Here is a 10,697-nt window from a genome sequence, read left to right as displayed (position 1 = left end):
TTTATTGGTGGAACGGAGTGAAACGTCACCAGTAACGCAGGCACTTTGAAGGTCTGTCTGACAGACCAAAACAAACAAAGCGTGCATTAACAGATCGATAAAAATTAGTAGCGAGTAGCGAGCTGAATGTAGATAAAAGTAGCGGAGTAAAAGTAGCGTTTCTTCTCTATAAATATACTCAAGTAAAAGTAAAAGTAAGTTGCATTAAAACTACTCTTAGAAGTACAATTTATCCCAAAAGTTACTCAAGTAGATGTAACGGAGTAAATGTAGCGCGTTACTACCCACCTCTGTCTACCACGATAAGGTGGCGGCTCAGAAAGGAGGTTATATAAACATAACTCCAAAACCAAACATGCATTATGTCTAAAAATGCCTAAAATATTGTATCTGTGTGACTTTTACTAGAATCGGTTGTTTTTGTAAGGTTTGTAAATACAAACATTTGGTTTTACTCACTATGGTAAATGGGTTATACTTGCATAGCGCTTTTCTACCTTCAAGGTACACAAAGCGCTTTGACACTATTTTTACATTCATCCATTCACACACACATTCACACACTGATGGCGGGAGCTGGCATGCAAGGCCCTAACCACAACCCATCAGGAGCAAGGGTAAAGTGTCTCCCTCAAGGACACAACGGACGTGACGAGGTTGGTAGAAGGTGGGGATCGAACCAAGAACCCTCAAGTTGCTGGAACGGCCACTCTCCCAACTGCGCCACGCCTTCCCCATGTATACTGTCTCAGTCTCTGTATCTGACAGTTATTTAAACATAACTCCGAAACCACACATGCAAAATGGCTAATAAGAGAAATGTATCTTTGTGCGTTTTACTGGAAAAAAATATTTTGTAAGGTTTGCAAAGACACAAGTCATACTAAATATGAAAAGTTATAAACCTAACTCCAAAACCAAACCTGCATTATGTCTAAAAATGCCTGTAATATTGTATCTTTGTGAATTTTACTAGAATCAGGAGGTTTATAAGGTTTAAAAATACAACAATTAGGTTTACTCATAATGACAGTATAACTGCCACACACTCCTAATCCACACAAACAAAATGGCTATTGATGCCTGAAATAATGCATCCTTGGGAGTTTTACTCAAAACATATGCTTTTTTAAATCTTGCAAACACAAAAAGTAGTTTTTTACTCAATATGACAGTAATGTTCTTAAAATCCTGAGATAATACGAAAAAAGCAACAAAAAAAAATGTATTCCATTATAATTCCTAAACCAAACATGCAAAATGTGTAAAAATGCCTGTAATATTGAATCAATGTATGTTTTACTAGAATCAGTTGTGTTTGAAAGGTTTGCAAATGGAAAAATTAGGGTTTTTTCACCCCACACAACATAATTCCTAAACCAACAATGCAAATTGTCTAAAAATGCCTGTAATATTAAATCCTAGAATCAGTTGTTTTTGTAAAGTTTGCAAATACAAAAATTAAGTTTTACTCACTATGACAGTATACTTTCACACTCAATATGACAGTTATTTAAAAATAACTCCTAACTACTAAAAAGGCTAATGATGCCTCAAATAATGCATTCTACGGAGTTTTACTCTAAACACATGCTTTTTTAAATCTTGCAAACTTAAAAAGTAGTTTTTTACTCAATTTGACAGTTATATTCCTAAAATCCTGAGATAATGCGAAAAAAGCAATAAAAATGTATTCAATCATATTTCCTAAATCAAACATGCAATATGTGTAAAAATGTCTGTACTATTGAATCCATGTGAGTTTTACTAGAATCAGTTGTTTTTGTAAGTTTTGCAAATACACAAAATAGGTTTTACTCTATATGAGAGTATACTGTTACATTTAATATGACATTTTTTTAAACATAACTCCTAAACTACAAATGCTAAATGGCTAATGATGCCTGAAATAATGCATCCTTGGGAGTTTTCCTCGAAACATATGCTTTTTTAAGGCTTGCAAACACAAAAAGTAGTTTTTTACTCAATATGACAGTAATATTCCTAAAATCCTGAGATAATGCGAAAAAAGCAATAAAAATGTATTCCATCATAATTTCTAAACCAAACAGGCAAAATGTCTAAAAATAACTGTAATATTGAATGCATATGAGTTTTACTAGAATCAGTTGTTTTTGTAAGGTTTGCAAATACAAAAAATAGGTTTTACTCTATATGAGAGTATACTGTTACATTTAATATGACATTTTTTAAAACATAACTCCTAAACTACACATAAAAATGAGCTAATATTGCCTGAAATAATGCATTCGTGTGAGATTTACTCGAAACATATGCTTTTTTTAAGGCTTGCAAACACAAAAAGTAGTTTTTTACTCAAAATGACAGTAATGATCTTAAAATTCTGAGATAATGCGAAAAAAGCAATAAAAATGTATTCCAACATAATTCCTAAACCAACAATGCCAAATGTCTAAAAATGCCTGTAATATTAAATCCATGTGAGTTTTACTAGAATCAGTTGTTTTTGTAAGGTTTGCAAATACAAAAAATAGGTTTTAATTACTATGACAGTTATTTAAACTATATGTATCTTTGTGAGTTTTACTAGAAAAAATATATTTTGAATGGTTACAAAAACAAAAGTTTTTTTTTTTTTTTACTCAATATGATAGTATAAATGTTATACTAAATCCATCCATTTTCTTCCGCTTATCCGAGGTCGTGTTGCGGGGGCTGCAGCCTAAGCAGAGAAGCCCAGACTTCCCTATCCCCAGCTACTTCGTCCAGCTCTTCTCGGGGGATCCCGAGGCGTTCCCAGGCCAGCCAGCTGATATAATCTTCCCAATGTGTCCTGTGTCTTCCCCGTGGCCTCCTGCCGTTTGGACTTGCCTTAACGAAAAAAGCAATACAAATGTATTCAAACACAACTCCTAAACAAAACATGTAAAATGTCTAAAATGCCTTTAATATTGAATCTATGTGAGTTTTACTCGAATCAGTTGTTTTTGTAAGGTTTGCAAATACAAAAATTAGGTTTTACACTTAACTTTATAACTCAATATGTGTGGCAGTTATACTACCCCACTCAAAATGACAGTTATACAAACATAACTCCTAAACTACACATGACCATGTTCTAATAATGCATCAAGAAATGTATCTTTGTGAGTTTTACTAGTAACATTTTCTTTTTTAAGGTTTGCAATGACACAAGTTAGTTGTTTTTTTTTTACTCACTTTGACAGTATACTGTCACACTCATTTTTAGTTATTTAAACATAATTCCTAAACCACACATACAAAATGGCTATAATGCCTGTAGAAATGTATCTTTGTGAGTTTTACTGGGAAACAATATTTTGTAAGGTTTGTAAAGACACAAGTTAGTTTTTTTTTACTCAATATAACAGTATAACTGTCATACTATATATGAAAGTTATATAAACATAACTTCAAAACTACACATGAACATTTTCTAATAATGCATGAAGAAATGTATCTTTGTGAGTTTTACTAGTAACATTTTATTTTGTAAGGTTTGCAAAGACACACGTTAGGTTTTTTTTACTCACTTTGACAGTATACTGTCACAATCAATATCAGTTATTTAAACATAACTCCTAAACCACACAAACAAAATAGCTAATAATGCCTGTAGAAATCTAACTTTGTGAGTTTTACTGGGAAAACATATTTTGTAAGGTTTGTAAAGACACAAGTTAGTTTTTTTTACTCAGTATAACTGTATAACTGTCATACTATAAACAAAAGTTATATAAACATAATTCCAAAACCAAACATGCATTATGTCTAAAATTGATTTTGAGGTCGAGGGTGTTAAAGTTCCCGAAAGAGGAGTAGTAATTGTTGCGGATCAAAACTGTACACACCCCTTCATAATAGGTATGAATCTAATCGTGGGTTGTTGGGATGCCGTTTTTAAATGTCCTAAGACCTCTACTCTTCGGCATCTTCAAAAGCAAAAGGTGTGGAGGGAAGCTTTTGCTACATGTTCCCGTATAGAAGCTGTTGCTGCTGAAGATGGCTTGCTAGGCCATGTGAGATTGGCCTCGAAGACTAGTATTACATATCCCCCAAAGGAGATGTTGGTGTGGGGCTAACTACTGCGCCCTGGTAGAGGCTATGCCCGGTGCAGTTGGCGTGGCAAAATCACTGGTCGTGGTGAACAGAGGTAGGCTGCCCTTCCGTGTTTATAACCCCCATTCCTACAGTATTTCCTTAAAACGATTTAAAAAGATAGGGCAGCTGTTTTGTGTTGATGATAGTGATGTGCATGGAGCTGAGGATTTGTGTTTATCTCTAGTAGAGGAGGGTGTGGTAGAAGTGTCACTCATTGATGCCACAGCCCAAACCAATCCAGAACTGTCCCCAGATGTTAGGGATTTGAGTGATAAGCCGGATCTGTCTGAGCAGCAACAGGTGCAGCTACGCGCCCTGCTGGCGAAGTGGGAGAAGGTGTTTGCACAACATGAGGACTTTGGAAGGACCAGTGTTGTGCAACACAGGATACTGACTGGAGATTCCGCCCCTACCAGGGAGAGATACCTGACCCATCCCGTCTCTGTTGTATAAGGAAGTGAAGACACTGCATGCTTTCAGGTATGCTTGAACAGAGAGTGATAAAGGAAAGCTGCAGTCCCTGGGCAGCGCCTATAGTGTTAGTCCGCAAAAAGGATGGGAGTTGGCGCTCTTGTGTAGACTACCGGAGGTTAAACTCAGTTACACATAAAGACGCCTTTCCGTTCCCCTGAATCGAAGAGACTGGTCTGAGCAAATCTGAATGGTTTTCGACCTTAGACCTCGCTAGTGGGTATTGGCAAGTGGAGGTGCACCCGGACGATCGTGAAAACACTGCATTTACAACTCCCCTCGGACTGTTCGAGTTTGAACGCATGCCATTTGGTCTATGCAATGCACCTGCCACTTTCCAACGGCTTACACATCATTGTTTGAATGGTCAAATAGCGGAATCATTGTTGGTTTATCTTGATGACATAATAATTTTTTCTGTTGAGGGACGGCGTAGCGCAGTGGAAGAGTGGCCGTGCGCAACCCAAGGGTCCCTGGTTCAATCCCCACCTAGTACCAACCTCGTCATGTCCGTTGTGTCCTGAGCAAGACACTTCACCCTTGCTCCTGATGGGTGCTGGTTAGCGCCTTGCATGGCAGCTCCCTCCATCAGTGTGTGAATGTGTGTGTGAATGGGTAAATGTGGAAGTAGTGTCAAAGCGCTTTGAGTACCTTGAAGGTAGAAAAGTACAACCCATTTATCATGTATTTATCATTTATTTCACTGCCCATCTACAGCACCTGGACCAGGTGTTTGAACGGTTGCAGCGACATGGACTTAAACTCAAGCCCTCTAAGTGCAAGCTCTTTCAGCGTGAGGTGAAATTCTTGGGACATGTGGTGGATCGGGATGGAGTGAGACGGGACCCAGGTAAAATTAAGGCAGGACAGGACTGGGCCGCTCCGACCACTGTCAAGGAAGTGAGAGCGTTTCTTGGATTGGCAGGCTATTACCAACGTTTTGTGGCTGGGTTTGCTAAAATAGCCCGTCCCCTAAATAAATGTCGGTGGGACGGCCTCACTGGCAAGAAGGCACAGGCCCACAAAATAGTGTGGACACCAGAGTGTCAGACGTCCTTTGAAGAGCTAAAAAAGGCTTTGACCGACAGTTGCCTGCCCGCTATGCAGACGAGAGTTCCCCCCGTTGCAGGGACTGACAACGATAATGTATGGGGGGGATGTGATGGGACACAAGTAGGGGATTTTTTTTGTTTTGTTTCATTGTCATGCATGTCTGAGTGTTTTTATTGTTGTAGATTTTAATTGCATGTTTTTACATTTTACAATTTGATATATTTTTAATTGCATGTTTTTACACTTTGAGGACTTTGACTGTATTTTTAATTGCATAATTTTATTCCTTGTGGACTTTGCTGGCATTTTAAGACGTTGCCCCTTTTAGCTTGTTGCCCCTGACAACCAAAGTGCCCAATCGAACGGCACCTGAAATCAGACGCACCTGTGGAGCATTAGGGCTGCACACATTTAATAAGGAGCGACCAGGAGGATCGTCAGGCTTAACAAGGAGGACCGGGTGAACGCGCGCAGGTTGAGAAGGAATCCCCAGGACTACCCAGCAGACCCGCAGGCTACCGAAAAGAACCCCCAGAATCCCACAATACGCAGGGGCAGAGGAAACTCTGCCTCCAAAGTAAGTGTCTTGCCTTGTGGATTTGCAGGGGTATTTAACTGCCTTGGGCTGTGGGCTTGTGGCTCGTGTGTCGTGCGCTGGCTGTGTGGTTCTGTGAGCAGGAGCAATCGAACACGATTCATAAACCAAAGATGTATTATGTCTAAAAATGCCTGTAATATTTTATCCATGTGAGTTACTACAATCAGTTGTTTTTGTAAGGTTTGCAAATACAACAAATAGGTTTTACACATAATGACAGTATAACTGCCACACCCAATCAGTAGTTTTTTACTCAATATGACAGTAATATTTTGACAATCCTGAGATAATGCAAAAAAAGCAAAAAAAATGTATTGCAACATAATTCCTAAACCAACAATGCAAAATGTCTAAAAATACCTGTAATATTAAAACTATGTGACAATTACTGTAATCAGTTGTTTTTGAAAGATTTGCAAATACAAAAATTAGGTTTTACGCATAGACATATAACTGCCACCTAAATATGACAGTTTAAAACATAACTCCTAAACCACACATGCAAAGTGGCTAATAATGCCTGGAGGAATGTATCTTTGTATGTTTTACTAGAATAATGATCTTTTGTAAGGTTTGCAAAGACACAAGTTAGTTTTTTTACTCAATATGACAGTTTTACTGTCATACTAAATATGAAAGTTATATAAACATAACTCTAAAACCAAACATGCATTGTCTAAAAATGCCTGTAATATTGTATCTATGTGAGTATTACTAGAATCAGTTGTTTTTGTAAGGTTTGCAAATACAAAAATTAGGTTTTACTCACTATGCCAGTTATTTAAACATAACTCCTAAACAACAAATGCAAAATGGCTAATAATGCCTGGAGATGTATCTTTGTGAGTTTTACTAAAATGTTCTTTTGTAAGGTTTGCAAAGACACAAGTTAGTTTTTTTACTCAAGATGACACTGTCATACTAAATAAGAAAGTTGTATAAACATAATTTCAAAACTACACATGCAATCCGTCTAAAAATGCCTGTAATATTGAATCTGTGAGTTTTACCAGAATCAGGTATTTTGGTAAAGTTTACAATTACAAAAATTAGGTTTTACTCATAATGACAGTATAACTGCCACATTCAATATGGCAGTAACCCCTAAACCACATGCAAAATGGCTTATAATGCCTGGAGATGTATCTTTGTGAGTTTTACTAGAAAACATATAATTTGTAAGGTTTTTAAAGACACAAGTTAGTTTTTTTTACTCAATATAATAGCATAACTGTCATACTAAATCTATCCATTTTCTTCCGCTTATCCGAGGTCGGGGTTGCGGGGGCAGCAGCCTAAGCAGAGAAGCCCAGACTTCCCTCTCCCCAGCCACTTCGTCCAGCTCTTCTCGGGGGATCCCGAAGCGTTCCCAGGCCAGCCGGCTGACATAGTCTTCCCAATGTGTCCTGGGGCTTCCCCGTGGCCACCTGCCGGTCGGACTTGCCCTAACGAAAAAAGCAATTAAAATGTATTCAAACACAACTCTTAAACCAAACGTGAAATGTCTAAAATGCCTGCAATATTGAATCTATGTCAGTTTTACTAGAATCAGTTGTTTTTGTAAGGTTTGCAAATACAAAAATTAGGTTTAACACTTAATGACAGTATAACTGCCACACTCAATTTGAAAGTTATTAAATCATAACTCCTAAACTACACAAGAACATTTTCTAATAATGCATGAAGAAATGCATCTTTGAGTTTTCCTAGTAACATTTTCTTTTGTAAGCATTGCAAAGACACAAGTTAGTTTGTTTTACTCAATATGACTTTACTGTCACACTCAAGGTGACAGATATTTAAACATAACTCCTAAACCGCACATACAAAATGGCTAATAATGCCTGTAGAAATGTATCTTTGAGTTTTACTGGGAAAAATATTTTGTAAGGTTTGTAAAGACACAAGTTAGGTTTTTTTTTAACTCAATATGACAGTATTACTGTAATACTAAATATGAAAGTTATATAAACACAACTCCAAAACCAAATATGCATTATGTCTAAAAATGCGATGTGATATTGTATCTGAGTTTTACTAGAATCAATTGTTTTTGTAAGGTTTGCAAATACAAAATTTAGGTTTTACTCACTATGACAGTTATTTAAACATAAATACAACAAATGCAAAATGGCTAATAATGCTTGGAGAAATGTATCTTTGTTTGTTTTTCTAGAATGATTATATTTTGTAAAGTTTGCAAAGACACAAGTTAGTTTTTTTTTTACTTAATATGACAGTATAACTGTCATACTAAATCCATCCATTTTCTTCCGCTTATCCGAGGTCCGGTTGCGGGGGCAGCAGCTTAAGCAGAGAAGCCCAGACTTCCCTGTCCCAAGCCACTTCGTCCAGCTCTTCTCGGGGGATCCTGAGGCGTTCCCAGGCCAGCCGGCTTACATAGTCTTCCCAATGTGTCCTCTGTCTTCCCAGTGGCCTCCGCCGGTCGGACTTGCCCTAACGAAAAAAGCAATAAAAATGGATTCAAACACAACTTCTAAACCAAATATGTATAATGTCTAAAATGCCTGTAATTTTGAATCAATGTGAGTTTTACTAGAATCAGTTGTTTTTCTAAGGTTTGCAAAAACAAAAATTAGGTTTAATACTTAATGACTGAATTACTGCCACACTCAATATGACAGTTATTTAAACATAACTCCTAAACTACACATGAACATTTTCTAATAATGCATGAAGAAATGTATCTTTGAGTTTTCCTAGTAACATTTTCTTTTGTAAGGTTTGCAAAGACACAAGTTAGTTTGTTTTAATCACTATGACTTTACGGTCACACTCCATATGACAGTTATTTAAACATAACTTCTAAACCACACATGCAAAATGGCTAATGCCTGTTGAAATGTATCTTTGTGAGTTTTACTGGGAAAAAATATATTTTGTAAGGTTTGTAAAGACACAAGTTAGTTTTTTTAATTAAATATAACAGTATAGCGGTCATACATATGAAAGTTATAGAAACATAACTCCAAAACCAAACATGCATTATGTTTAAAAATGCCTGCAATATTGTATCTGTGTGAGTTTTACTACAATCAGTTTTTGAAAGGTTTGCAAATACAAAATTTAGGTTTAAATCACTATGACAGTTATTTAAACATAACTCCTAAACAACAAATGCAAAATAGCTAATAATGCTTGGAGAGATGTATCTTTGTTATAGAGAGCCTGCTGACCAACAGCATCAATGTCTGGACTGGAGCCTGCAGTGCCTCAGACTGGAAGTATCTCCAGCGAGTGGTGAGGACGGCGGAAAAGATCATCAGGACTCCTCTTCCTCCTATCCAGGAGATCGCAAAAAGTGTTGCCTGACCAGGGCTCAGAAAATGTGCAAAGACTCCTCCCACCCCCACCAAGGACAGTTTTCACTGCTGGACTCTAGAAAGAGGTTCCGCAGCCTCCGAAGCAGAACCTCCAGCTTCTGTAACAGCTTCTTCCCTCAGGCCGTAAGACTCTTGAACGCATCATAATTAAATCATCTCCTCACTCCCCTCAAAATGAATTAACTCGCTGGAATAAAAAAAACAATACAACATAAACCTAAAAACGTGGGCGCATGTGGAAAAAGTGCAATATATTTATCTGCACAGTAATCTATTTATTTATATATATTTATATATATGTATTTATTATATATATATAAATATATATATATATATATATATATATATATATATATATTTATATATTATTTATATGTATTTATTTATATATGCACCTTATTGCTTTTTTATCCTGCACTACCATGAGCTTATGTAACGAAATTTTGTTATCTGTGCTGTAAAGTTCAAATTTAAATGACAATAAAAAGAAAGTCTAGGTCTTTACCGGAATAATGATCTTTTGTAAGGTTTGCAAAGACAAAAGTTAGTTTTTTTTTACTCAATATGACAGTATAACAGTCATACTAAATATGAAAGTTGTAAAAACATAACTCCAAAACCAAACCGTCTAAAAATGCATGTAATATTGAATCTATGTGAGTTTTACCAGATTCAGGTACTTTGGTAAGGTTTACAATTACAACAATTAGGTTTTACTCATGACAGTATACTTGCCACATTCAATTTGACATTTATTTCAACATAACTCCTAAACCACACATGCACAATGGCTAATAATACCCTGGGGAAATGTCTCTTTGTGAGTTTTACTAGAAAAAAGAAATTTTGTAAGGTTTGTAAAGACACAAGTTAGTTTTTTTTACTCAATATAACAGTATAGCTGTCATACTATATATGAAAGTTATATAAACATTACTCCAAAACCAAATATACGCATCATAATTAAATTATCTCCTCAACTCCCCTCAAAATGAATTAACTCGCTGGAATAAAAAAAACAAGACAACATACATCCATAAACTTGGGTGCATGTAAAAAAGTGCAATATATTTATTTGCACAGTAATCTATTTATCTATTTATATATATTTATTATATATATATATA

At 36.2% G+C, this 10,697-nt stretch overlaps 1 long non-coding RNA gene across 1 annotated transcript; it reads left to right on the top strand.

Moving 5' to 3' along the window:
- Positions 1–6,057: 6,057 nt before the first annotated feature.
- On the top strand, positions 6,058–9,175 carry LOC133610743 (uncharacterized). Its single transcript, XR_009815923.2, has 3 exons — positions 6,058–6,205; positions 7,499–7,694; positions 8,513–9,175. It is a non-coding gene; the product is annotated as an uncharacterized lncRNA (long non-coding RNA).
- Positions 9,176–10,697: the final 1,522 nt, after the last annotated feature.

The sequence above is a fragment of the Nerophis lumbriciformis genome, linkage group LG02 (genome assembly GCF_033978685.3).
Source record: "Nerophis lumbriciformis linkage group LG02, RoL_Nlum_v2.1, whole genome shotgun sequence".
In the NCBI taxonomy this organism is placed as follows: domain Eukaryota; kingdom Metazoa; phylum Chordata; class Actinopteri; order Syngnathiformes; family Syngnathidae; genus Nerophis; species Nerophis lumbriciformis.
This window is presented reverse-complemented; position numbering and strand designations above follow the sequence as displayed.